This window comes from Acinonyx jubatus, chromosome A1, assembly GCF_027475565.1.
Source record: "Acinonyx jubatus isolate Ajub_Pintada_27869175 chromosome A1, VMU_Ajub_asm_v1.0, whole genome shotgun sequence".
NCBI classification, from domain to species: Eukaryota; Metazoa; Chordata; class Mammalia; order Carnivora; family Felidae; genus Acinonyx; species Acinonyx jubatus.
Window position 1 is genome coordinate 75744902 of NC_069380.1, and position 24792 is coordinate 75769693.

The 24792-nt window shown below is 44.3% G+C and overlaps 2 long non-coding RNA genes across 2 annotated transcripts in view; both read left to right on the top strand.

Moving 5' to 3' along the window:
• Nucleotides 1-3033: 3033 nt before the first annotated feature.
• Nucleotides 3034-10317, top strand: LOC128314638 (uncharacterized). Its single transcript, XR_008296505.1, has 2 exons — nucleotides 3034-8868; nucleotides 9088-10317. It is a non-coding gene; the product is annotated as an uncharacterized LOC128314638 (long non-coding RNA).
• A 2892-nt stretch (nucleotides 10318-13209) lies between these two features.
• Nucleotides 13210-24792, top strand: part of LOC113601117 (uncharacterized) — a 93903-nt gene continuing 82320 nt past the window's right edge. Inside the window, exon 1 of the long non-coding RNA XR_008296502.1 lies at nucleotides 13210-23556. This is a non-coding gene — a long non-coding RNA (uncharacterized LOC113601117). The remainder of the gene's footprint in view (nucleotides 23557-24792) is intronic.

A 24792-nucleotide genomic window follows, 5' to 3' on the forward strand; every position in this document is an offset into this window, starting at 1 on the left:
AGATGGAAAGCATGTTTGTTCAACTTTGACTTGCCTACCCCGCCCTCCCAACCTGTTAAAGAGCAGGAGGTGTGGGGTGGGATCCGAGGGTCTACGTTTGATCTAGGGCCTTGGGCTTTAAACAAGTGTCTGAAGTTGATGAGAAGAACTGGAATTTGTCTGAGGGAAAGCTGTCTTTAACCTGGAGGCACCTGGCCAAATGTCTGTGCCGTAGAGGGGGAAGCACAGGAGGGCAGCCCAGGCAGGGCGAAGCCAGCAGGGCCAGCATGACACAGCCTCATTGGCCCCTGAACTAGAATGTCAGCTGGCGTCTATTTAGCAAGGGACAGGAGTGCTTGCTTTCCCCAGCCTCCTACCGTTGGAATTGTCATCCGACTTCCCACCGCTGCCAGGCCCGGTGTGGCGTGGAGAATCCCAGTCTCACGGAGCCCGTCGGGGCCTTGTCCCTGCTTGGCCTCGCGTTCTTCAAGTGCTTTCACTCACAAGGAATTTCTATGAAATCATCTTGGACCAACAAAGCTCTTACCCAAGTTTCTCAGCGGGCTGGGTTCAGAATGACTTTTAGCTATTTCCAGAAATGAAAATCACCCTCCGAGGAGGAAGTTCTGCTACCACGGAGTCTGCTGGAAAAAATGAGACACGCTCTTTGAAGGTGGTTCCAAGTTCCAAGTGGTGGGAGATGTGCTGGGGGCTAGAGCCTTTCAGCTGACTCCCGGGAAGGGCTCGTCATCAGGGCTCGCCGTCATTGGGGTGTACAAGCTCTGGCATGTGAACAGTGCTTTTGTTTGGTACTTCGTGGCCATCTCTCGCTTACCTTGGTATAAATGAATGGCCTCAGAGGTGGTTTTGGGGGGTGGAGGAGGATGGGAGGGTATAGGGCACCTCACGAGGAGAGGAGGGGACAGTGAGACTCGGGGCTCTGGAGGAACAACCTCCTTTGCAGTTTTATTGAAAGCCAACCCTTCAGCCTTGCCCACCAAGGGAGGCCAGGAGCGGGGAGATACCACTGTGGTTCAGTGAGTCAGCTGCCCTCCACAGCAGGCATCCAGACTCCGTGAAATGTTAATTATCTGTTAGAAAAAAACAACAGCAACAGTTTATTTTACACAATTTCAAAAACGAAAATCCAATTCCTGGGCAGGCTCTGTTGGTCAGCTCCCTCGACCTACATGTGTACACAACAAATGTACGTGGAAAAGCACAAAGTGGTCTTTTCAAAGGTGACAACGTCTATCCTTTACTCTACACCCTAACACATACACACATAGTGGTTGAGTTACAGTCAGAAGCGCGCTGCAAAATGACATTTCCTCCCCTGGTTTTAGTTCTGGAGAATAGCATTAACCTTCAACACAAGAATGACCTGTCCATTCCGGCAATGATCACGTGGTTTGCGTAGTTTCTTTGGGTATTTTATCAGCTCAGCCCCCATTGTTTCTCCAGTGATAAATTACACTTTCATTATTTCTTTATTTTATGGAGTGGAGACTCATAGCAATTTCCTTGTCCCAGTCCCATTAACTTCCTGGTGGCATTGTTTGAAGTCTCCAGACCCTGATGTGTAATCCAACTGTTTCCCTAATATGTGGGAAGCAGCACAGTGCTCGTTTACGTCAAAAACAATTCTTGCTACGGTTTTCCTTTTTCGTCGAGTCTTTTCCCATGGAAATTCTGGCAGGAGCCCTGGTTGAGGATTCCAGAGGGTAGCGTGAACCTGGTAGATGCTGAGCATTCCAGGGATGTTGGGTGATTGAATGGGGTTGCTAGGACTGGCCTGGAACATAACACTGAGCCCACCAGGTTGAGCTGAAAAATTTGGAAGTGGTATCACAGCGGGGTGATGTTGGTGTTCGGGTCTTGCCGGGTTCCTCGGCGTCTCTAGCAATTTGTTCGGTTTCCACTTCCCTCGAGTTCTCCATTCGGGGTGCGGTCCACGTCAGAGTTCCTCCACCGCGATCCTGCCTCCCTCTCAACCCGAAATTTTGCAGAGGGCATGGCGTTTCTTTCCAGAGGCAAGCGGGTCGCCAGTGCCTGCGATCTCATCCCGTGGTCTGCCCTCACTTTACATCTTTGCTCCCTCTTTCTAGCTGCTGCTTCTTTTATCTGTTTATGATGACATCATCTGTAAATGAAGGTTGACCTCAAATCTATGTTTTCATGAACAAAACAAAATGGAAATGCTCCTTCGCTTTCTGCGATTTCTTTCATGATGACACGTTTCCTTTTCGGAAAAGTCACCTCTGCATTTTGTCTTTATCTCTTCTCCTTTTTCAAACCCACTGAAAGTCTCATCGGGCCCCCAAACTCCTCCATAAATGTTCAGAGCTAAGATTTTGGCTTATTAATAATCAGGAGGCAGTGTGGAGGTGGAAAGCAGCAGAGAAAACCTGGAGCAGGGAAACCAGTTAGCGCCAACCATAAGCCAAAGGAAGCCGGTGGCCATGAGGATCCACGTGGTGTTGTGGCAGAGGTCAGAACAGGAGAGCTCCGGCGAGAAAACTTTGCGAGCAGCACACCTCTGGGAGCGTGCTGCTCACGGACCCCCTGCATTTCAAGCCTGCGTGCTTGAAAAAAGACGCCACATTTACAAATACAGGGACCACGGGAGGAGACCATGATGGCGGGGGGTGGGGGGTGCGGCTGAGGAGTTAATTTTAAACATGTTGAATTTGTAGGATCAGGCAGTTGATGGGGGATGAACATCAGACACCTGGGTGTAAGGTTTGAGGAAGATAGGGGAGTCAAAGATACAGACTTTCAGGTCAACCGCAGACCGAAGGGAGTCTCTAAAGTGTGGCTCTGAGCCTGCTGAAGAAGGATGCACAGAGGGACGGAGTTAAGGAGGACCTAGGACAGAGCTTTAGAGAAATTCTCCATCTCAGGGACAGGCCAACCGGGCCCAAATGAGAAGGAGAAGAAGACCAGAACCCTCACAACCAGGACTATTGTCTTTTTTTTTCTTTAATGTTTGTTTTTGAAAGGGAGAGAGAGACAGCATGAGTGGGGGAGGAGCAGAGAGAGAGGGAGGCACAGAATCCGAAGCAGGCTCCAGGTTCCGAGCTGTCAGCACAGAGCCCGAATGCAGGGCTCGAACTCACGAGCCATGAGATCATGACCTGAGCTGAAGTCGGACACTTAACTGCTTAACCACCTGAGCCCGCCAGGCACCCCTGGGGCTAGTTTCCCAAAGGGAGTGCTGGAGGAGGCAGAGCAGGGATGTGACTATCCTCTGACCAGACACCTCCTGTGCACTGAGCGCTGTTTTAGGAACACTTGGAGATCCCCTAAGGGACAACAAACACTGTCCCGCCCTTCAGGGAGCCTGCTTTCTATGGATGGTGGCAGCAAATTAACCGAGAATTACAGTCCAAGCTGTTGAGTGCCGTGGCAAGGAGCATGTAGGTTGCCCTTGTCTCCAATATCAGGGGGGTGCACCTGGGGACCTGTCAGCCCTCCCCTGACACAGGGGAGGGCTCTGGAACCCCGCTGCCTGAATCTCTGCTATGGCTTGACCGCTTCGCAGCTGGGTGATCCCCACTCCTGGCTTCAGTTTCCTCAATGATGGTAAAACAGACTGATAATAGCCGGATCTGCTGCGGAGGTTTATGGTGAGGATGAAATCCGTTAAAACATGTGACACGTTGAGGCAGAGACTGACACATAAGAAGTCCTGGATTAAGCACTGCCAAACTTCCCTGGCGCTCACTCTGGGCCAGACGCAGAAACAGCCTTAGGAAGCAGGTAATACTGTCATCGGCGCGTTTACAGTGAGGAAACAGAAGCACAGTGAGGTGGGGTGGCCTCCTCAGTCACATGGCTAAAGGTGGTTACTTTCTTTTTCTCCTCTCTACTCTGTCAGTGAAGGAGGGATTTCTACTCTCAAGTTATGGGGATGGCCCACGCGATGCTGGACAGATGGACACACAGCAGTTTATTTGTCAGTGCTTCTCACGGCTCCAGGGTAGAGGACACCGCTTGCCTTGCGGGACCACACGGGTGTTTTTAGGACAGAGGGGACGGGCGGGGTTTGTAGTAACAAGAGGGCGGGGTGCCCCCTGGTTCCCGTGGGGGGACGCGGCTGGCTTGTTTGAGTTGTTCCGTGAGCTGGCAGGGAACTGAACCCCACCGCCCTGGGACAAGCAGGCGTTCTGTCTGTTCCCGTGATAAGAAGTGATGTTTGGCTGGGGAACCTTATCTGCAAGAGTAACTTGGGGAAGAGAGTGTGTGGTTAGGCCGTTTGAAGCCCTCCGGATTGTATCAAATGTCAAGGCGGCACTTAATACTGAACCCCAATTTCAGGCCTTATGGCACAGTGATCTGGTGGGCTTTAGGACCCAGGCAGTGTGGATCTAGGATCATGTCTGTCTATACTGCTCTGCATTACCTAAACCTGAAACAGAATGGTTGTTCCCTCATCATCTCTATGCTATTATTCACGCCCGCATCTCTGCCTGGAATTTCCTCTTGATTCTCAAGCACCTCCTATTGAAATCCTCTCTGTTCCCCCAAGCCCACCTCAAATGCCACTCACTATAGGAAGTTCTTTCTCTTATCCAGATAGGGCCCCTCCTTCATTTCCAGGTAGCGCTGTAGAGCGGAAGGGACATAGTCTTTGAAACCAGAAAAATCATGGCTGAGTCTCTGGCTTTGCTACTTATTTTGCTACATGATCTGGGGGAACAAATTGGACTGAGTTAGCCTTGGTTTGCCCATTTCTCAAATGAGGGTGATAACTCTCGTTGAAATGGTACTGTGAGATTATCTGTGAAAGTGGGTACAAAATGCTGAGTATTTAGAAGGCGCATGATAAATACAAATTTCCTTCTCTTGAATCATTTCATATTTCTACCAATGCCTGGATTATTGTGCTTCCTACTCCAACTATTTGCATATTTGTTTTGCTTACTCTCTACCAGGCCATATGCTTGGAGATGGTTGATAATTTCCACTTTTCTCCTTTTTGTCCTTGTCCAGACTCTTCAGGGCTCACCATCACTCTCCACATGGTGGATATTTTTTATCAACAGTAGAAGGAACTCTCAGCATATTCTGCTCTAGAAATCAGCAGGCCTGTCTAGGACAATACCATGCTGTGCTTCTAAGGAAACACAGTTGCTTGAACTGCTAATAAAGCCTTTTTCCTGAAGTAAACATAGTTGGCGGAGATAGCCCAATGATATCAATTTATATTGCATGAAAGTGATATATACAATCCCGACGTGAGGTTGAATGAGGGGTACAGTTTTCAAAACCTGAAGAGGGACAGGATGTCAAGAAAGAGAAAAAAATAGGTGTCAAAAGACGACACTTGGAGCTTCTAAGGCAAATGTTGCTCTTTTATAATTTTTAGCATATAGATTTGGAAATGGGGAGGAAATAAATATTTGTGCCGTTTGCCTGTAAAATGTGTAAGGAAGAGAGACGAAATTGCCGCGGGAAAGAAATGTGTCAGTTTCCTAAGCATTTCACAAGAATTGTGCCTCCTTGTCTGTTCCTCGTGAATGTATTTGATGGAGTACTGGATGTATGGATTGGTAAGGACAATGGAAGGTGGAAGTCAGTGGTTTACTATTTCTTTTTCTCACTCATCCCAGATAAATTGACTTGGTGTAAACAAGGCATCTCACTTTTGTTTGTTTGTTTGTTTGTTTGTTTTTTTTAGGGTTTTTAGTTTGTTTCTTTTTTGATGAATAAAATGAGAGGGACAGCGTTGGCCTCTGTCACAACGAATCTAAGAAGTTTGACCAAAGTGAGCACCTAGTTTTGAGGTCATCAAATGCTTGTTTCCAAATAGGCCCCAAGGGAGAAGGAAATCTTTTTCTGTGATTCTAGAGCTTCTGGTGTAGGGGGAGGTGAGCATCACCTGGGCAGCTACATTTCTTGGTCAGCAACGCACTGGCTCCCTGTTATGTGACGCTAACTGTTTTGGAGCCTTAAGAAATCTCAGCTGTCAAGAAAACTCCACAATTGCAAGTAAGTACGGAAGTCTGAAGGAACTGAAACTGTTTCCAGAGTCCATTGACTCCTGACCAGCCAGGGTATCATTTCTACCGTGTGAGACGTGCATTTGCTCTGTGTATGGGCTTTGGGTGTAATCTGTCCAGTTTTTCTACCCAACACTTATATAGGTTATCAGTTACAGATTCCTCTCAAAAAATTGAATATACTTTAGAAATTGCTGAAGCCACCTGAAACCTTTTTTTTGAAACAAATTAAACAAATGTTCTAAATAAATGCATAAATGATACTGTCTACAGTATCGTAATTTGCTACCTGTTGAGTTATTATCCTTTCAGTGATTAGCAATCTGTTTTTTTCACTTGTTCTATTCTGTCTTGCTAGTGACAAGAAAGGAGCTGGGGACATTTGAATTAATTGTGCAGATGCGTTAGTATTAATCTTTATGTAACTTGGAATGTGCCTGAATATCAGGAAAGCTATTTCCATTGCTATTTGTGGAGGGAGAAGAGTTGGCAGGAAAACTGAATAAGAAAATAGACTAAGAAAAAATATATTTGAATGATAGCAAATGAAATTTAAGCTCAGCTTAACACAGGATTTCCCTCTGGTAGGTAAGACCCGCGCAGCTTTAAATCTTACTTATGGCTCAGCCAGATTGTGAATAGAAATGGGAAAGAGGGACTAGGGTGGGGGTGAAGAGTTTCAGTGAATTTCCAAACTGCAAAATGGAGGTACCTTCTATCTGGACTGTAAGTGGAATTTTGAGGAGGTTTATCAAGAGTCTTCAAAATCATTTTTCTGGAACCATCTTTGAGATGACGATCGGCAGGCATCTCGTCTGACTGATGTAATCAGGAGAAGAGGGTTTCAGGCGTGACAGAAGGAAATGATCTGCATTTATATGCTAGGCTGGGTGATGGTGCAGGATTCCTGTGCATAAAATAATCATTTGGACAACAGTCCTCATTTCCGGACTGAGGAGAGGATAGCAGAAAAGCCTGCAAACTATATGCTTGGAAATCCTCTCGGCTGAAAAGCTTCTAATGGAATATAACATTTACGATAAGTCTCTCCTCCAAGTTTAGTATCTTTTTGTTATTAACACTGCTTGGGAAGATGTGGTTAGTTTAATGTTCTGATTAACAACAATGATGAGTTTGCCAATTTTCACATAGGGAAACAGCATTCGTAATAGAGTATGAAGATCGTGTGCCGAGCATTTTAATGACCGTTCATCATAAACGTAGTTACATGTTCAGAAGGAGAAACGTTGAAAAGGGACGTAGTCATAATTGTCAAACCGATGTTTTTTTGGCATACAGCTGAATCAAATGCTTACGTGGTTAATTTCTGTGCACTAAACCAAATTTGACTGGTGTTTGAGGCCCTGCTGTGAAGTAGGGGCTGTATCTGTCCCATCTTTGCGTCCCGGGGTCTTGTACCGTGTTGGCAAGTAGCAAGGGCTCCATCAATGATTGCTAAGCAGCGTAAATAATTTTAAACCATTGAAAACCCCAAGCCTGATGCTAGCCAGTAATTCCAACCACATTTCCTACAAAATCTTTTATTCATGCGCTCGATACCTGTTTCAATCGACTAGTTGGCATTTTATCTCTTTTTGACTCCGTATTTATGAAGGCTTTGAATCAATTATTTTGTTCTTGAAATTATTTTTGGTGCCAATATACTTGACAGAGGCCCAAAAGCAGTATCCAAGGAGCAGTCTGTGAGTGAATATGTCTACCTGCCAAATTCAAAGGATACAACGTCCCAACCCTCCAAGGCTACAAACCCGCAGGGATACCATACAAACTTGTATGCGGGTTGAAGCTGCCACCTACCCGGGTTGATCCCCAACTGGCATTGCCGGGGGCCTAAAAGGACACCTGTTTCCTTGAGTTGCTCATGGGTCCACGGTGAGTCTTCTGAGGTCATTACTAATAACAAAGCCCAGAAAGACTCCTTCCCCCTGACAGTCTCGGCCATGTGTAGGTGAGAGCCCAAGTATCTTACATGAGTCCCGTGGTTCACATTCTTTATTTCAAAGGAGAGAAAGGTGATCTGATGACTGAAGTGGGTGTCCACGCCAATGTAACCGAACACCCAACACCAAAAAAAAAAACAACTCTGCTTAAACAAACAAACCAAAACCAAAACCAACACCTTCCTGAGATCTTAGTTTGTAATAAAGGCATCATCTTTATTTGCCTGTTTTTAGTAGCGAGGTGAGGCAGTATAAGTTCTGGGAGCACCGGGATCCTTCCTATTTTGCTCATGTTCTCAGTGGTAACAGAGTGCCGGACACACAGTGGGTGCTCAAGCAATATTTGTCGAATGAATGGTAGACGGGGTGAGAAAAATGTGAAGACAGTGCTGGGTATATGGCTTTATAGCCAACACTCAGATATTTTTTCCTTCTTTTCGTGGATATGTTTTCTCTCATCTTTCAAGCCTCTTTTTGGCATATTGTGTATGCCCCGTGGTAGACACTAGGGGACACACGACAAAGACTGAGAAGATTAGCAGTCATTGGACGAGTCCCTCGTTAGTCTTCGTTCACCGACTTCTTTATTCACTTAACAATCATTTGTTCTTTTTACAAAATATGGCTTTACCATTGGATGCTGTTTCTGAAACGAGTCCTGTTTCCAATGTTATCCTCTAATGCACCTTGCAGTTTAGAAGCAAAGACCGAACAGTTAAAGATAGGGAGAAGAATCTAAACTGATCAAAAAGGTGTAATAATATGGACCATTAATCCCTAGAAGTAGAGTATTCCACTGTGGAGTATTAAATTAGAGAAAGGCCAGGTCTAATAAGTATCAGCTTAGATACTGTCAAAGAAAAATTGCTGAAACCAACTTGGCTAAAGGAAGATTTAGCCATAAGATCTTTTGAGAGTAAAAAGTATGGGGCGCCTGGGTGGCGCAGTCGTTTAGGCGTCCGACTTCAGCCAGGTCACGATCTCGCGGTCCATGAGTTCGAGCCCTGCATCAGGCTCTGGGCTGATGGCTCAGAGCCTGGAGCCTGTTTCCGATTCTGTGTCTCCCTCTCTCTCTCTGACCCTCCCCCGTTCATGCTCTGTCTCTCTCTGTCCCAAAAATAAACGTTGAAAAAAAAAAAAAGTTTGAGGAGACAATATAAAAATGGAACCGTTAGCTGAGTTCACTCATTGCCACAGTTAATATAAACAGTTATTACGCTGCGTGACCTCAAGCCCAGGAAAACAGACTCTTTTAGATTTGCAGTTTCAGATTACCTTTATGCCTAATCCATTTAAAAGCATAACACATTTCAATTAACCAACATCAAATACTCCTTAATGAATATAAACCATTCAGGAAGAAAACATGAGTCCTAATATATTCCAGTTGGAAATGGGAAGGCATGTTGAAGTCATTTTGTCCAAATCTCCTATCTTCTAGACAGGAAATTGAGGTGAAGACAGGTCAAGTGACTGATTCAGTGTCACACAATTAGGGCACATAACTTCTACTATAGTATTCTTCACACTATATAGTCATACTTCCATTGAACATCAATAAATTATCTTCCTGGCACAAGGCGATCTGGTCAGATTTTTGAAGGGTTCAAGTTAACTCTGTGTGTTGAGCATATACCCATACAGACCCTCAAGACCGAGGCTCCCCCAAATCACAATCAACTGGAATCTACCTGAACCCTACCTCCAGACAGTGTTTGTTTGAATACAACAAATGTGATAAGTTTGATGACTGTCTGAATTTAAATTTGGATGGCTTGAAGACTGACTTATGTCCCTGTAGTACACGATTGATAGCAAATCAGTAAGAGAGAATCAGTAAGTAGAAAGCAGTAAGAGAAACCAAATGCTTCTCATCCTTGAGACAAGCGTATGGCATAATTATTCTCCTTTGTTTATTTACTGCCATTGAAGGGTGTTACAGATGAGGAAACTGAAGCCCAAGGAAGGTCTTGAAATCATTTAAGTGACACAGCTGTCATTCAAGTCTAGTGTGTGGTCTCCTCCCATGATGGTCAATTTTATGTATCACCTTGGCTAGGCTACAGTGACCCGTTGTTTGGTCAAACACCAGCCATGATGTTGCCATGAAGGTATTTTTTAGATGTGATAGATTTGTAAATGAGACTTTGGAGAAAGAAGATTACCTACTGTGGTGTGGGTGGGCCTCATTAGTTCTAGCTGAAGACCTTAAGAGCAAAGACTGAGGGACACGGCTTAGTTGGTTAAGTGTCCAATTCCTGATTTTGGCTTAGGTCATGATCTCATGGGTTTATGAGTTCGAGCCTTGTGTTGGGCTTTGTGCTGACAGTTCAGAGCCTGCTTGCGATTCTCTCTCTCTCTCTCTCTCTCTCTCTCTCAAAATAAATAAACTAAAAATAAATAAATAAAATAAAAGAGCAAAGACAGAGGTTTCCGAAAGAAGAAAAGACTTCTTCTCAAGACTGTAACATAGATGACTACCTCAATGTCCAGACTGCTGCCCTACAGAATCTGGATTCAAGGCTGCAACATTAACTCTCCCCTGCAATTCTGGCCTGATGACCCCATGTACGGATTTTGGACTGGCCAGGTCCTACACTAATGTGGGCCAGTTCCCCAAAAATCTATCTATCATCTATCTATCTCTGGAAAAACCTGACTAATAAACTTCCTTACGTGCATCCTGTTGCCTGAAAGTTGGATTTTTTGTTGTTGTTAAAATTTTTCTTTCTTTCTTTTTCTAATATTTATTTTTGAGAAAGAGAGAGAGAGAGAGAGAGAGAGAGAAAGAGAATGATTAGGGGAGGGGCAGAGAGAAAGACACAGAATCCGAAGCAGGCTCCAGGCTCTGAGATGTCAGCACAGAGCCCGACGTGGGGCTCAAACTCACAAACCGAGAGATCATACATAACCTGAGCTGAAGTTGAACGCTCAGCCTACTGAGCCACCCAGGTGTCCCCAAAAGCTGGACTTGTGAGTGAGCAGTGAGCTGTCCAATCCATTTGAGACAAGGGTATTCAGACAGGCCATACATTATGTAGTGGTCAAGGGAGCCTGGCCTCGGAGTCCCGTAGGTCCGTGACCAATGCAGCTGCTGAGGGTCCTGGGAGAGAAATCACAGGCCCTCCACAAAGGCTTCAAGGGAATAAATAGGATTCCGAGCCAGAACATCAGTCTCCACAAGGGGCGTTTTCAAGGAAGCAGTTCCACATGTGTGTATAATTAAAAAAGAAAATGCAGAGGAAGATATCTTGCAGGACACCTTTTAAGAAGGACGAAAAATATATATTCTTCTTAGCCTCGTAAAACATCAACACCTTCTTGAATATGAAGAAATTTACATTCTGAAGTAAATGCTTTATCGAGGGACAGATAATAAGTGTGAATTGAAACTAATTGGTGTTTCAGATCACTGAGCTGGTTGAAAAACCATTTGTGATGAGGTCTGTATAAGTTAACAGTCGCTTTTAAATGCCTAATTAAACATCCTTTGGTCCCTAGTGAGAATTAAAAAAAAAGTATTGTCGTCCACTGCATTATTCTTAACCGAGTGATTAAATCTGGACAGATTTCATTTTTGTGGGTGGAAAAAGCTCTTTCTTCCCCAGAGTAGGCTATCAGTAGGTCGACCTTGGACAGGGTAGCCCATGGTGCCCGGGTGTAACGGGCCGATGTGAGAAAAAGCCACGAGATTCTGGTAGAACCAAAAGGAAAAATAAAGAAGCAAGGTGAGCGGAGGCTCGATCGTGGTGGATTTTTTTTTTCTATCCTGAGAATAATAAGTAAAAGAGTATCATTAAGAGGGTTTTAAAAAGTATGCTGTCAGGGCTGTAAGCATTAAGGGCAGAAGTGTTTGCCGTGAGTCATATTTGGGGGAGATCAAGGTTTCCTCCTTATAATTGCGTTTTACTGTTGGCTGAAGCGTCCGGGAGTTTGATGCGAGGACCGGAAGAGCGCAATGGGGCAGGTGGGATCTTGAGGAGGCCTGGGCTGATTCTCAGGCTACCGCCTGCAGGCTCACCGTCTGGGTTTAGGGAACGAAGAGCTCTTCTGGAAACTGAGTACTTTCTTAAGGAACAAGTTCAGGAGGCAGTGTCGACAAGGTGACAAAGATCTGAGGAGACATAGGCTTCTCCTTTCACACTCCTGGCTGGCTCCCCCTCTCCCCTTCCTCAATGCCTCTCCTACTCCGTTCCTCCCTGGGTGCCCTCCCCCCTTCCCCTCTCCCTCCCTCCATCCTTTCTCCCGCTCTCCCTCCCTCCCTCCATCCATCCTTCCTCCCTCCTTCCACCCTCTCTCCTTTCCTTCTTCCCTCCCTCCCTCCTTCCTCCCTCTCTCCCTCCCTCCTTCCTTCCTCTCTCCTTCCCTCCCTCCACCTGTTCTCCCTCCCTCCCTCCCTTTCCCCTCCCTCCTTCCACCCTCTCCCCTTCCCTCCCTCCTCCCCCCTTCCTCCCTCCCAACCATTGCAGTTTAATGCCTCAGGGTAAAGCAAGCAGTTGCTATCCGGTTTTACACCAATAGCTGCACAATAGTTCAAGACAAAGAAATGTTATTTCTATAATTAACTTCCTAAATCTTTGCAGGGTAGTTGATTTGAGGACTTGAGCCTCAGGTAAGGGAAAGTTTTTTTTGTTCCGTAATTCCAAAAACAAACAACAGACTAAAAACAACACCATCTATATTAAGGGGGGGAAAAAGAATTATTTAGATTATATATCTGGGGGAAAGACCTCTCAGGTTCCTTGTGTGACTCTTTATTTTACACGGAAGCATCATTTGATGATGCATGTGCTAACCAGTTACTTCTCTGGTGGGGCCTGGAAAGCAGGGGCAGGGGGGAGGAGCCCACTGGAAGGGGCCTGGATGAGGGGAGAAAAACACAAGGAAGACTGAATCCCTTGGGTGAAATTGCACACTTCAGTCATGTTGCACTTTGCTCTTCCTCCCCACTCACTGAAAACCAAAGTAGAGGCAACAGGTCAGAGCACGCAGGATTGAGATATAACATTTAGGTACCCCGTGTCTATAATATATTTATTCAGGCTTATATTTTTTGTCTTCTATGACCTTGGCTCTTTCTGCTTATTTAGCTCATGTAGCTCTGATCATACTTTAGAAATGCGGAATTCTGGGGGAGCCTGGGTGGCCTAGTCGGTTAAGCGTCTGACTCTTGGTTTCGGCTCAGGTCATGATCTCACGGTTTGTGAGTTCGAGCCCCATGTCAGGCTCTGTGCTGACAGCTGCGGAGCCTGCTTGGGATTCTCTGCCACTCCTGTGCCCGCCATCTCTCTCTCTCTCAAAATAAAATAAAACATTAAAAAAAAAAAAAAAGAAATGCAGAATTCTGTATTGTAGCCAATACACTCGTTGCTGTGGTTGTTTTGATCTACGTAGGATTGGAAACTACTTAATGGCATTGGCTCTCCTTACTCTCTAAGCAAGCGTTGGCCTCCAGCAGAGTTCTTGGTTTCTTATACACTCTTCTCACTGGTATCTGTGAGTGGAACTCCGGATTCTAAGACCACATTTTCTCACCCTCTACCTCAAATGGTAGCGATTTATTTTCTTTCAGAATTGGATTATGGCGTGGGCGCCTTGGCCATTTCTACCTTCTTGACTGTGGCTGGGTCAACCCAGCTGCTTGAAGCCGATGCGCTCGCCTCCTTGGGCATCGAGTGTACTGTGCTCTGTGAGAAGGGTCAAGTCCTTCTGCCTTAAGCCCACGTTGCTTGATTCAGATCCCCCCGAAAACACTGTTGGAACAGACGCTCACAACAGACACTTCCATTGAATTCACTCTGAAACTCGATTTCCATCCTCCTTCCGCACTCTAACTTACACGGAAAGTCCCCAGAGAAGGCAGCAGAAGAAAGGTCTAGTGAAGGTGGTTTCTTCCACTGTCCCACGCCCAGGAGAGCTGGATCTGCTCGGACAACTCAGGCCGGGCATGAGCGAGGGACAAGAAACAGGGGTCTTGTGAGACAGAACGCCCCAGCCGTCCGCAAGGACCATTCTCACCGTCTACATATTGCTCTCCAGAAATACTGGGTTATACAGACTCTGATCTCCCTCTGTCTCAGATCTCAGGCTTCCCAGCACTGGTCAGACCTCACTGCCATTTTCCTGAAGTTTATAACAGTCCATAGAGATACGATTATCTCCCCAAACAGCTTTAAAACACTTGTAGACAGAAAAGAACAAGGCTTCGCTGACAGGAGCTACAATGAAAGAAGAGGCCACAGGGTCAGCTCGACTACCTTGGGGGTGAAAGACTGCAAGAAACGTCGGTTTTATTCCTCTTATATTTTACACACCAAGTGAGAGGCGCAAAGGTTTCAATATTTCCCGTTCACTCAGGGAAATGGATCCCACAGTGACCAGCTCACCTATCCTCACCCAAGGATGATTCCTGCTTTCAAGAGCACATCTCTTTACGTAAGCCTCTCACCTTCTTGTCCCATGCTATCCTGGACTCTCCCAGCTACTCATGTTCTCTAGGATTGCACCTCTCCTTCCGGTTTCAGTGTTAGAAATGCTTGTGGGATTTCCTTGCCTCCGTCATGCGTACCCCGTGGTGTCTTGCTCCCCACCGGATGAAGAGTGGGGCAGGTTTTGTAAATCATGAAAATGACAAAAATATTTGAGGCAAGTATGCCACCACTTGACCACAGGATTATAGCTGCCCAGCTGGAGGCATAAGGAAAGAGCTAAGGAGGTCATGCCAGGTAAAAGCCTTTGTAGTGCCTTTAATCTCTTTATAATAATTTTGTTTTTCCAGAACAGGTAGATGATGAAGCAGATTTGGGAGAGTTCCCAGTTACCAAGAAGTAATAAAAATTACTTCTTGCATATTTTGTCTATAATGTTTGAACACCTTTAATTCTGTAATACCTGGAGTTCATGATTTTCATTATAATCTCTAAGCATGCGAAATTCCTCCACATGAAGTTGCAAATCTCCAAACGTGACAGATTCGCTATTCCAACCTATACGTGATCACTTCATTTATTTATTTGTAAAGTTTATTTATTTATTTTGAGAGAGAGAGAGAGAGAGAGAGAGAGAGAGCAGGAACCCCAAGCAGACTATCCACTGTCAGCTCAGAGCCCTATACGGGGCTTGAACTCACGAGCCGTGAGATCGTGACCTGGGCCGAAACCAAGAGTCGATGCTTAACCAACTGAGCCACCCAGGCTCCCCTATAAATGATCACTTTAAACATATTTATCTGAGAAAGAGAAACCTAAAATATATAGTAACAATACTTAGAATTTCAATATTCTAGAAAATCTCTCATCTTTTTAAGGATGTTAGAGATAAAGGGCCAAGATGGCATTTTAAGCCATAATGTAAAATAAACTACAAACCCCCTCTATGATTGTCAATGTCTTACCCTGCTGGTTTTAATAATGCGAAGCAGATTTCATGATAATAAAGTCCATATGAAGAGCATTTTAAAAAATGAAAAAAAGTCAAGACAAATCAATTCAGCCTATTCACCCTTTAATGTATCCTACAGTACTTAGGCTGCTTAAAAAATGGAACAGTAGGGTAGACGTTCTTATAAAATGGAAAATAATTCCCATCCACTACCAGCTGTTCCTTAGCAAATAATTTAGAATTTTAGAATTTCAATATCAGTAAATCAAAGTGATAAGAATTGGAGTGGGCATCATGAGGCTACGTAAAAATTATTCTTATTTTTTGAGGTTTCAGTTCATGTGGGGAGAGCTGAGATTCACACATGAAAGCTTCACATACAAAAGCAATGGGGCAGGCTGCTTTATCCCTGGTTGTGTTCAAGGAAACAATCAAGCAGGCTCTGGGCAAAGTACTTGATTTAGCATAAATAGACACTAATAGGATCGAAAACTTGCCACTGACCAGCCCAAGGTATGAAACTGCATTTCTTCCTTTGTATAGCTTGTTGTGGTTCTGACCTTCTTCCTCAAGGCTGGAAACCAGAACATTTCTTTGTTTTTGTTTTTTTTAATGTCTATTCATTTTTGAGAGAGACAGAGTACTAGTGAGGGAGGGGCAGAGAGAGAGACAGGGAGACAGAATCTGAAACAGGCTCCAGGCTCCGAGCTGTCAGCCCAGAGCCCGACACGGGGCTCGAACCCACAAACCGTGAGGTCATGACCTGAACTCACGTCAGATGCTCAACCGACTGAGCCACCTGGGCGCCCCGAACCAGAACGTTTCTATTCAAGCATGACATATATCCCCCATGTAAGGAGGGAGGCTTCCCTGTCCCTTGGTATAACTTTAAAATTTCTGTAATTTTGCTTTTTTCAATGTTTATTTATTTTTGAGAGAAAGAGAGTGAGTGGAGGAGGGGCAGAGAAAGAGGGGGGACTGAGGATCCAAAGCAGGCTCCACACTGACAACAAGAGCCAGATGCGGGGCTCAAACTCACAAACCACAAGATCACGACCTGAACCGAGGTCAGATGCTTAACTGACTGAGCCACCCAGGTGCCCCTCTATGCCTTTCTTTATACTTTATTAGTTATTTCATGATTTGAGTAACTTTGGTGAATGCCATTTTTCTTCCATGATATTTTCTAATTGGCTTATTCCTGGGAAATGATGGATTTTTATACATTTGTGTTGTCCCATGTATCTGGTCTGCCTTTCATTTTGGCCCGAGTCCATCAGTTTGACGAGAAAGGTGGGTTTAAGCTGACTTGTAAACCGATTGGTAAGTGCGTATTTCTCCCCTCGTTGTCATCTCTGACCTAGGGCTGCAGAGAAAGTTTCTCCACAAGGCACCTGAGAGAACATCACGTGAACATGAATGAACGAGTTTTGTGTTTCCTGTTCTTCCTTTCTCCCTCCTCGTTTGCCAGGCCAGAATGTGTATATGTGGCATTCCTGGCCATGCTGTTCTGTGCTCGTGAGTCAGGGAAGTTGTGTACCGGGGCCCGGTAACCGTCTTGATTTGGTCCAAATGTTTTTATATTTTCCTAACTGTGTTGTGAATATGAATCCTTCTCAGTTTTCTTATAATGACAGAGATTGATTGTGGTAGGCAGGTAATGGTACCCAAAGATGGCCTGTTCTCTGACCCCTGGAACCTGGGGGTGTGTTGCCAAAAGGCAAAGGGGACTTTGCAGATGTGATTAAACGTATGGAACTCGAAATAGGGAGATTATCCTGGACACTCAGGGTGGACCCATCGAGTCACACAAATCCTTAAAAGGGCAGGACCTTTCTGGTGGTGGTCCGGGAGAGATGTGACAGACAATTCGAAGCAAGGTCACAGAGATGCATTGTTGCTGGCTTTGAACATGGAGGAAGGGGGCAGGAACCAAGGAAGCAGGGTGTCTTTAGAAGCTGGGAAGGAGCACCCAAGAGAAATACAGCCCTGCTGACCATTGATTTTGGCCCCGTGAGACTCGAATCACACTTCTGACCTCTGGGAATGTAAGATTATACATTTGTACTATGTCAAGCCCTCAAGTTTGTGGCAGTTTGTAATGGCCGGAATAGAAAATACATTGATGTACTAGCCAGCTCAGGCCGCCCTACAGATCAGACAGCTTAAATAGCAGAAATGTATGTTCTCATAGTTCTGGAGACCGGGAGTCCAGGGTCAAGGTCCGGGCGGGTAGGGTCTGGTGAGATCCTGCTTCCTGGCTTGCAGCCTTCGCACTGTGTCTGCACATGGCAGAGAGAGACAGAGAGAGAGAGAGAGAGAGAGAGAGAGACAGAGAGAGTTCTCTGGTGGTCTTCTCAGCAGGATAGGATCCTGCTGACCTCCACCCTTATGACCTCATTAGCCTTAATTACCTTCTAAAGGCCCCACCTTCAAGTACAGCCACATTGGGGATTAGGACTTCAACAGGAGAGTTTTGGAGGAACACAATTCTGTCCATAGCAATTGATTTTACAAGTTTTATACCTCTTTATTTCAGGGATGTGCTTAACGGGAGGATAAGAGTATTAGTACTTATAATATCTCCCTTTAAAATGTCCCTCCTTTAGGGACCCCTGGGTGGCTCAGTCAGTTAAGTGTCTAACTCTTGATTTCAGCTCAGGTCATGACATCATGGTGCGTGAGATCGAGCCCCACACCAGGCTCTGTGCTGACAGTGTGAAGCCTGCTCAGGATTCCCTCTCCCTCTCTCTCTGCTGTCAACATAAACAAACATTTAAAAAATAAAATAAAATGTGCTTCCTTAAAAAATGTTTACAGTTTACATGTTTTATACTTTTTATTTTAAAATAATTTTGGACTTACAGCAAATTTCTAGAAACAGTCCAAAGAGTTTCCTAATGCTCTTTACCCGGCTTCTCTAGCATCCTCTGTGTTAACACTTTACACAACCACAGGACAATGACCGGACTCAGGAAACAAATGAGGATACAATACCATTAGCGAAATTACAGGCCATGTTAGAATTGCACCAATTTTTCAAGTAATGCCTGTTTTCTGCTCCAGGGTCAATCCAGGGCTCCGTGTTGCATTTAGTGTCCCCATTCATTGGTCTTCTTAACCTGTTGCCATGTCTCAGTTTCCTTGTCCCTGGCACTTTGGAGGAGTACCGGCGTGTTATTTTGTTGAATTTGGGTTTGTGGTTCCTTTTGTTTTTAAGGGAAGTCTCTCCCGCTGTTTATGCTACTTTCTGATTTGACTTTCAGTTATAAGCATGTCCAATTATAAGCCACTGAAAGCCTGATGTTCCTTCTGCTTCAAGGGGGCATTTTGTACTTCTAAAGACTTCTGGACTGAGTGACACCAAGATCCATAGACTTTTGCTTTTTACAGGTAGGATTCTCATGTGGGGGTCCCTGGCAATTCTACTGCTCTTTCCAAATGTCTCTAAGCAAATCAGAAACAGCTGGAAATAACCGCATGCCAAAGAGTGAGAAAATTTGCCCCAGTGAGTCAACCAAACCTGGGTCTGATTAGTGCGTGCATGCCTCCTGGAGACAGTGAGCTGGGAGTGGGGGCACAATAATAATAGCTAATAATAGCAAGCATTATTTAGTAATTACTGTGTGCCACGGGTTGTGCTAAATGCCTCACATAAATGATATAATTATTCCTCGCAACCCACCCCTTGAGGTAGAAAGGAAATTGAAGACCTGAGCAGTTAAATAGTTTGGTTATGATCATGTAGCGTGGAGGTTACTGCGGGCTGAAACAGAGAGAGTTCGGTGATTAACAAACAGGAGCAAAAAGTCCAATCTAAGCCAGGTTATCAGATAGGATAGACTGGAGGGTGGACTTAGGTGGCAGATATATGGTGCGAGGGACTGAAAAAAAGTCTGGAGGAAGTCAGATTCTCTTGGAGTGGCAAGATTCCCTGGCTGTGATCAGATTAATAAATTTCCCACTTACGATATCCCTGTATTATTCTTCTACCAGGGAAATAACCGCCTTTACTTAATTCTCTACCAGACAGCTCATTCTAGTGTTGGACAACCATGACTGTGGAAGTCTGCTCCTTCCTGGGCTGAAACCTGCTTGGTCCTAGTTAAGCCATCTGAAGTTAACAAGATCAGTATCATGTCACTTTCACTTGGCAATCCTTTGGATACTTGAAGATCAAAATAATGTTCTGCTTCCCTCTTTTTGTTTCTAGTTGCATGTGCTTCACCTAATATGATTAACAGACCTCTCACCACACAGGTCTCTCTTATTTGTTTAGAGGTAGGCAAATACTAGAAGCCTATTCAAATTTGAATTTGACATGAAAAGCAAATGAAAGCCATTGTATAATTAAGGTGACTTGGATGTCAGGAACAGGAAACTATAGGGCCGGCACTGAGTGGCCAGTCGAGGGCGAGAACCTAAACCACAGGAAAATCTTGTGTCTACAGGAACAGTCTGGAAAAGCTCAGGGTAATATCATTTCAATAATTATGCCTTTTAAGATTTCTCTTAGAAGAACACGTAACTTAGACTTCCTGAGGACATAATCTGGAGCACATCTGAACATTTATAACCCGGGTTCTGCCTGGCACTTAAAATGTTTTCCTATTTAGGAGATGTGATTGGCAAATGAGACTTTTATCTTTTGATGCTATCAACTGAGATCTGTAGCAAGAGTTGGATGATGGATTTCTCTTGGAACACATGATCCTTCTGTAATTTCACCGCTCTCTCCTTCCCCTCTTCCTTTACTTGTAACTAAGCCCTGAAATAGAACTTAATCTGTCAGATGTACTCTCCATTTGCTCTTTTTTACACAGCAAACACTATTATTGCCGTTGCCGAGTTATAAATTTTTCTTGAAATTAAACATAGTAGTTGAAAGAAGAAAATAGCTTTTGCAAATGTATTTTAAAATCTTTGGTGCTCACTACACTATTTTATTTTATTTTTTTCAATGTTTCTTCATTGTTGAGGATGGGGAGGGGCAGAGAGAGAGGGGGACAGAGGACCCGAAGCAGACTCTGCACTGACATCAGAGAGCCGACGCGGGGCTCGAACTCAACGAGCCTCGAGATCATGGCCTGAGTCGAAGTCAGCCGCTTAACAGACTGAGCCAGCCAGGTGCCCCTCACTCTACTATCTTAAAACAGTATCTTTTAGTAGGAAAAACAAAACATGGCCAACTAATGTCTTTTTTTCCCCTTGCCTAATGCTAACGAAATAATCAGTAAACCTCAATACTGAATACTATTGAGGTGCTGAGTCAACTGGAAATCAAACTGAGTCATGCATGATTCTCTTCTCACCTTGAATTCTCTTTACAGTTATTCTGCAGTGTCCTGAAATGCTAGTCGTGGTATTAATGGGTGACTATCCCATTTCTCAAGGGCATTATTCGGAAGTTAAAAAAAAATTTTCTACTGTTTACAAAACAATGAGTTATACCCATCTTTAGAAAGGTGAGGCAAGTGATTGGAGATGTTTTGAAGATTTTAGGAGTCAGTGTAAAAAGAGTCAGAGCAGTTAGATCTTCCAGTCTCCTTAAAATGCGTTTGCTATTGAACAGAAATAGGAATTGATTTGATAATTTCAAGTCTAATAATGAACACTTCACTCCATTTATGTTTGAAAATGTAGAGATATCTGTGTTTTCTAATGGAATTTTCTCTTTACTTACTGGCAGAAATTCTCAACTTGTTCCCTGTGAAATGTGTAGATGTCAAAATTTTTTATCAGTCTACAGTTAAAATGAAGAGCTCATCTTCATTTTAGGGTAATAATATGGTGCAGAAAAAATGAGCATTGGCTGCTATATGAAGCCTTTGAAAGGTTTATGAAAAACAAGACACGCTCGAGACTTCATTTTTCTGGTGTATTTGTGGCAAGATCAGGTGTCATGGCATTTAAATGAAAAATTTGCTCTATGTAATTACTCATTGATCAAAGAAACAACTTAGGTTTGGGGGTGAAAGTAGTGAATTCAGTTAAAATGTTCTGCTAAAATACTTCTGAAATTATTTTTTAAGGTCTTCGTTAAGGCATAGGACCATCATTCTTGAATACTATGACTTCTCAGTGTGTCGTTTGAGTAATTCAGTTCTATGAGTTTGAAAAAAGTCAGGAAATATTCCTGAAGTGAATTTTCTCCCAAGCGTCTCTCTATGTCACCAGTGGGCTGCTTCAAACAGTAAGAGCAGGGGTGCCTGGGTGGCTCAGTCGGTAAGTGTCCGACGTCGGCTTAGGTCACGATCTCGCGGTTCATGAGTTCGAGCCCGAGTCAGGCTCTGTGCTGACAGCTCAGAGCCTAGAGCCTGCTTCGGATTCTGTGTCTCCTTCTCTCTCTGCCCCTCCCCTGCTCATGTTCTGTCTCTCTCTCTCTCTGTCTCGAAAATAAACGAACATTAAAAAATAAAATAAACAGTAAGAGCATAATGTGTTCCACAGCTTTGGGCCAGCCCTGCCTGGGGCCATGCAGCCACGTCAGCGTCTACATGGGCATCATATGCATCCGTGTGATGCCCAGTAGCTGATTGGGGTGTGGGAGGAAACTGTTGGAATATCTAATTTTAGTTTTTACTTGCAAAAAAATGAAAGAAATCGAGCATATTAAATATTAAACACACAGGTTGAACTGATTGCTTCCCTTGCTAACACGGTGCTTCTTACGTTTAGCCCCAAATGTGTTGCGAAGGCAGGGTGGGCTCTTTCCCATTTACTCTTCCAGCAGAATCTGTAGGGCAGATGCGAATAGCCTGCTTGTTTCTGACCTGAAATCAATTCTGCTTCCTGCTCGACAGGAATTTGGGGCCATGGAGATGGGCTGTCCAGTAAGTGAGCATTATTTACTTTTCAAACGACACCCCAGGACTTGATACATGAAATACTAAGCATGACTTTGTGTGAGCAAAAGCCGACTTTTGGTATTTAAAATCTCTCCATAAAACTTGACTGTTTTTCCTATTTTTTAGATAAAAATGTTACCAATGTCAAGGAAATACATTTCCACTTTACAAGTGAATGAATTCTATTCTGTAGTTATCCAACTGGCCATTTTTTGGTGTTGTTTTTAACTTGGTCTTTGACCAGTTAAGTTTTCTCTGCCTTTTCTAGTCACTGTCCCTCTTTTCTCTCTTTTGACTCTGCTTTTCTCTCTTTTGATTCTTCGTATCGGGTGAGTCGAAGTGCCGTATTGGACCGAGTGTTAGACACTCCGTCGATGTGTATTTTACGTGCAATGCACATGTGCTGTTTTGGCTTGGGCGGCCCTTTTGCCCCCTTTCTTCTGGGAACTGAGCTCCTCTTTAACATCTCGCCTCCCTTTTGTTACTGATAGGGCAGTTCATCACACATCCCCCAAACTTCCATCAAAGACATGGTGACCTGAGCTAGGCTGCAGACTCAGACCGGGACATCATGGGACATAACAAGAGAGAGGAGCCCTCTATTTGCTGACATCTCAGACTGTGAGGACCAGGGAAACTTGGGGCCTTCAGCCCACGTGAGGAGGGCTTGCCAGCACCGAAGCCAATACAAGGATTGCCCAGATAAGGAGAGCGAGAGAGAGAGAGATGGGCCTCCATGTTTGAGCCTCTGATGGGTCTCCACCTAACGCCAGCCACCCATGCTGCGGGATTCTCAGTCCCTCCCGTAATTAGATTTCCTAGTTGTGCTTTGGCTAGTTTGTGACCTTGTGTGGCTACACTGTTTCTGAATAAGATGACACTGTGTAGAGAAAACCATATGCACTTTTCAATTCTACTACAAAAATGACAAATTCATAAGGTTCCACCCAGCGTAATAGGATCCAGCTGGTCAGGAGACTCTAAACTCCCATCTCCACCCATCACTTTGTGTTCTTGACCTCTCTGAGCCTCAGTGTCCTTTGTATTGAAAAGAGAGGGAGAAACCATCTGCCTGACCTTCACACAGAGAGCGGGAAGCCAATAAAGCCTATGAAAACCCTTTGTAAGCTGTCGGCCTCTATAAAAAGGTAACCTGCTGTTCCCGATGGGAAGGTCTGATTCCCTGGGCTATGTTACAGTTTATTAGGATGATCTTTCCCGTGGTACTTAGGTAGACCTCCGGAATTGCTGGTACCTGTGAGGCTGTGACGATATCAAAGTTTCCCCGGGAATGTGACGAAGGCCTGACTCACGGCAGAGAATCTTCTTTTCCTTCAGTTGCGTCTCAGAGGGCTCACGAGTACCTGACTTTCGGTGCCGTTGGTAAGAGCTGATCAACATAACGCTTTCTTACTTTGGGATGCTTTCCAGTTCGTGGGAAAACTAAGGGAGGACCCTGCTAATGAGGATGTTCTTAGAAGTCAGGGAGACGCCGTTGGGGCCAAGAAGGAGCTCGTGTTTACTGCGTGCTTGCTCTGTCTTGCTCTCAGCCAGGACAGTCAGTCTCACAGCAACCTCAGAAGATGGGTGTTCTCACTCTAACAGACGGATCAACAAACACTGAGTGACTCTAACAAGATCACAGCAAGTTACGGAGACAAGGTCCCAACCCCACACTGCCAGGCTCCGTCCCCATGTTGCTATTTGTAAAGAGAAGGCCACCTCGTTCGCCTAGTTCTTCTGGGGAAGATCCACAAAGTCAGCAGGTAGATTGCCGAGCGGGCTGCGTTTGGCTGTAGTATTTCCAGTCACGCGGGGGGAGTCCCTTTGCGTGTCAGAAGTCTCCCTAAATTCGTACGAGTAGTTAAAGGGGAGCAAAGCTTCTAAAAGTGTAACCGCTATCTTTTAAAGAGACCATTTTGAGGCCATGTATGTGTGTGTATGTACACACCTCCAAACTTACCCACTAAAGTGGAAACACAGCAAATCTAAGTTTCATAATTAGGAGTACATGATACATAACTCAATAATTAGGATATAAAGTACCCTGAAAAATAAAAAATGGTAGAAAACATGGAAAACATTGCTTTAAAGAGACATAATGAGCCCCATTTGGGAGGGAGAAAAACAGACAATAAATCAGTTGAATAAATACAGACCAAAATCTGGATAGAATTATCTCAAATGAGTTAATAGCCTAATTCAAAATAATATTTTAGGCTTCCAGCCACAGGCTTACAGATTCACTAAGTCTGTCCTCAGCATCAGTTTTCTGAATCTGTTCTGTATTTATTTTAGTGGAAATGAGTGAAGAATTAAGACATAACTAAATTACTTTTCCATGATGCATATGTTACATTGGTGCCATAAAAACATAGTTTCCTCAAAGTTTAATTTATCAAGTGGAGTGTAAGATTAAAATAAAGATACTCCCTTGACACATACAAATATACACATATGTACACAGATCTACATTTACTTCTCATGAAGCTCTCCCTGGTACTCTGGGCAGAGAACAAATTATGTCACCAAGAACAGGATTTGTTTTATAAAATGATTTCTAAGATAAGTAGTTGCTGGAGACTATTCTACTGGCATTCTACATTTCACACTCAGACT